Genomic DNA, 4703 nt, shown 5'->3' on the forward strand with positions numbered 1-4703 from the left:
GATGCAGTTTTAAATGTGAAAGTATATTGATTGTATTTAGTGTAACTGTTTACTGCTCTTTATAGTACATTCCTCATATTAATACTGTTCATTTCAGTACTCTGCTTTATGCATTTTTTTTACATTTGCCTAAGACTTTTGCACAGTGCTGTATATATGTATACGTGTGTGTATGTCTGTGTGTGTGTGTGTATATACAGTACACACAGACACATATTGGGACAGTAACATGGGATCAGTACAGGCCAGGCAAAGCATCACCAGGGCAGATACCCAGCGTCTGGTGATGTCTATGGCTCGCAGACTTCAGGCAGTCATTAAATACAAAGGATTTGCAACCAGGTTGTAAATATGATGACTGTTGTTAAGATTACATTTGCTTCCCTAAAATGGGGGACTATGCATAATTATTAAATTGATGAACAGATAGCTGTCTGTCTGCACTTAACCTCATATTCATTGTTTCATTCCAAATCCAATGTGCTGACCAGTGGTACAGAGCCAAAACAACAGAAATGTGTCACTGTCCCAATACTTTTGCATTTAACCGTATGTGTGTGTGTGTCTGTGTGCATCCAATCACATGCCGTCACTCTCTCATAGAACTGATTTAAATGCTTTTTAAAGTGTTTTTGTTTTATTGGAGTGTGTTGTACCAAATTATACACAGAGAAGTAGGCAGGAGGTGAAGCTATAGGAAAAGAGGCCAGCTTTCTTTGACTCGCCTAATTTAACACAATATGAAATACTAACCTTTGCATGGCACTTAGTACATTACTGTTTAATCACAGTATAAGAGTTACAAAAAGCACTTGCCAGGGATATATTTTTTTTAATGGATATTGTATAACCAGAGGATGTTTTTAGCACCTCTTTGTGAAACAAGGCCCATTTGCCTTATTTCACTCAGAATTAAGGTCTAACTGCGGTCTATAATAATTCAAAATGAACAATTTTTTTTTATTACCAAAATTAAATAATGGTCGCCTGGTGTGCAGGGGGTGGGGGGTGGGGGTGGGGGGTATTTTGATGTATACATTATCTTAACAAGAAGAGCACTTGCTTTTTTATGATTACTTCTGAACTCTCTCAACTGATTTCATATTTCATGGTGGGTAATCCATATTGGATAAAGTGATAAGATAAGATGAGCTATCTTGAGAAGTAAGCCTTATCCAGTTATTACCTGTATATTACAGATTTAAAATACTCTATTTTACCTTTGCCACGAAAGAAAGCCAGCAATCTTCCCACTGCACATTGGCACCACTGTGAGCGGAAATCCGTCCTATGAAATCCATTTCCGCCGTGGGGTTGCCAGACTTGACACCGCCAGTGTTGGAATCATTAAAGCAGTGCATGGCGTGGTAATATTCAGATGTTATGGTAGGACTGGCATCAGACTCCAGGCCTTGGGGGCTGCAGTGTCTTCTGGTTTTTGGAGCACTTCTGCAATTAACGGATAAATTTAACTCACTGATTGGCTAAAGGGTCCACACACATTGGTTCCAAGGCCTATAATCATCAAATAGATCTCAAACAACGCAGATGCTGCAGCCCTCCATGACCTGACTTTTGAGTTTTCATATGAAAACCCATGAACTCGAAGCGAGGACATGATGTGAACCCTCCAGAAAGCCACAGCTCTGAAATATTTCCAGAGGAGGTGTGAATTGAAGTCAGTTCTTGAGCCGCCTCACTGCTAGCTTTCATCGGCTTTTGGCACTCCGCTCAGCCTGCAAATCACTGTATGAATGTACTGGACAGACCTGGTTCAAATACGTAATTGTTTTGGTTTCAAATACTTCTCTACGCTTATCTGGTTTATTGGAACCTATGACATATTTTAAAACAAGTGCAAACCCTGCCTTCTGGTCCTCTTAGCTGGCTCAACTGCACCAGGCAATATCTATTGTGCATAGAAAAGTAATTTAATCCAAAACTATGACATATTTGACCCCAGTCTGGTACTGCATGGAGAGTTGGTGACCAGTGGCAACATCATGTGCCTCCATCTTTTGTACTTTGCCTGTACGCTCAATCTGGTACGCTGTTGTGATGTCACATATTCACGTTGCCGTGTCAGACTCTTAATGGAAGTTCACATGTGTTAAGGTTCTTAGATTCAGTGGCAATTGCTCTTTATCGCCCCCTGGTGATACCTTTAAGAGCTACAGGGGACTTTGCTGTTTGGCCCACTGCTTTACTTACCAAGGTCACGGTTGTGCGCTTATCATTGCCATTTTCTATTCCCACATTCATTTCATGTGCATGATTGCATCAGAAAATGTCTATTTGTTTTATTTTTTTTGTTGGTACATGACTTGAAATGCATCTGGAGTCGATTACTGTCATAACTTGCCCCTTAAAATAATGTTTATTTGACATATTTCCGTTGGTAGTAAGAGCATGGCAGGGAGATTGACAAGGAGTTGTTCAGGATAATCATATATCCAACGGCCATATAGAAGAGCACTACACTCCACATCAGAATGTAAAAGTTCAAACGGAATGAACACATTCATGAGTATACTATAGTTATTATTAGACTGTCGGTGTGAAACATTTTCAATATATCGCTCCAGTTTTTGTGGTTGCGTGACAGCTGGAATTGGCTGAATAAAATGGATGGGATTTCAAAGATTGTCCATGACTCTATGATTGGATAATGCAGTCACATGGTGCGCTGCTCTCTAAATTTACACTGATTAGACAGAAGGCCTTCGCTGTCCCGACTTTGAAGTCACAAATTGGTGCCTTTGATTAATGAATGAATCTTGGTATAAGGTTTTTGCATATAAAATGTTTAGACCTGCAAACCAGCTTTTGGATATAAAAGCTGCATTTCCTGTAGACCATTGCTGTTGTACCCAGTCTCCTTTGTGTCCAAAAGTTTGTTTTAACGTGTCACTATACAAACTTGTACAACATTAAGAAAGCATCCATTTTGTACTCTGTTCTGACACCTAGTGGTAAGCGTGACAAACCACTGTGAAATGTTTTATTTATTTATTTTGTTGACAGGGTTCTTGACACATGTAAAATGCTTCCGGATTTTTGAACGTCTTTGTGCGTTTGTTCCCTCACTTTCAATCTAATGGAATTCCACCTGTTGGTTGGGATGTATGACATAGGAGAAGAATGCAAATGTCATATTCCTATTCACTGCAGCAAACATGCAGGAATGCTAATGACGTGCTCTCGAGCAAATGATAAAGGTTTACGTAGTGATGCTGATGAACACCAGGGCGGGGACCCCATTCCGTTCTTGCTCACTAAACACGGCGAACAAATCAAAATTCAGTCCACGAATGAGCAAGATACCCTTAATGATCCAAGGAGATCTTTTCAATTAATTGGATTTTGCGTTCCAGAATTTTCTTAGTTACAATTCAACTGACGCCAACTCCTAGGAGCATACAAATTAGGGAATCAGACATGGTGGAGGAACATTTTTTGCCACAGAATTTAAGTGTGTGTGGGGGTTTCCTCATTTTATATGGGCAGATTGGTATGGTTGGTAATGGGTTTGACCATATAAAGAATTTGATACTTATTCTTTCCTCTTTGTGGCCTTTCAGACTGTTGTAGTATATTTTATATCTCTTGCATTCACAAATATATATTTGAAGTATATGTTTTATTTTTTTCTCTCAGTTTTCAAAGCTATTTGCCATGAACGCACATAGGAAAGTTTTAAATATATGGTCGACGTAGAGCATAACTCGCCTATAACTTCAAGTATATTTGCCAAGACTCATGAAGTATGCTGCTCTAGATCACTATTTTGTATACATAAATGTTGAAAATGAAAGGTATTTTGTGGGGGGGAAAATGTAATATTTATCATAGTTAGTGGAGTAAATTGAAAGATTGCATTGAATTTAGAAACTCATTTATACATGAATAGGAGTTTAGCCATAGATGCAAAACCACAATAGATAGTCTTTTGCGTAGTTGTAAAGTAGTCCTCTGTACTGCATTATTGCTAATGCTAATGGTGACTGTAAATAAGAACATGGGAAAGCAGCAGAAACTGTCACACTCAAATCTAAATGTATTACTTCATCATTATGTTTATATGTATTTTATTTGAACCTTTTATATTTATTTTTGTTTGATTTTTATTTTATTCTTTTATTTGTGATATCTAAGTTATTGGATTTCATTTACATCCGTTCCGGTTTGATGAACCGCCCTCTTGTGAAAGTGCGAAATCATTTGCTATTTCAGGTTCAGACTGAAAACAAGTAAATTATTGCTGTAAATACAAATCTGCTGTTCCTGTATTTTTCTAATTGTACTTTTCAATAAAGCCTTTTTTTCTCACAAAGAGTTGGATATGTGCATCTGAAAGTAAATCTCTGGCTGTAAGTAGTATTACAGGAGTGTGAAACCCTGTTCCTGGAGAGCTATGCGTTCTGCTGGTCTCCATTTTCACCTTAATGTTAGTAATAAATTCAGACGCAATAAAGCAGGTAAAGTGACTTAACTGGATAACCAGCTGCTCTGATCTATCACTGAAGTCCCCAGTAACAGTAAACCAAAATAGTGCTCGCCATTATCTTTTGGATTATCGTGCCTAGAGAAGACCTCTGTTCTAGACACAGAAACAATCTTCTGCAAAACTCTTTAGCAAGACAAAAGTTTAAGAAAACTATCAGAACTCATTTTGGTGATATACAAGAGTGGGTTAAAATGAC

Source organism: Conger conger, chromosome 16, assembly GCF_963514075.1.
Source record: "Conger conger chromosome 16, fConCon1.1, whole genome shotgun sequence".
Lineage (NCBI taxonomy): Eukaryota > Metazoa > Chordata > Actinopteri > Anguilliformes > Congridae > Conger > Conger conger.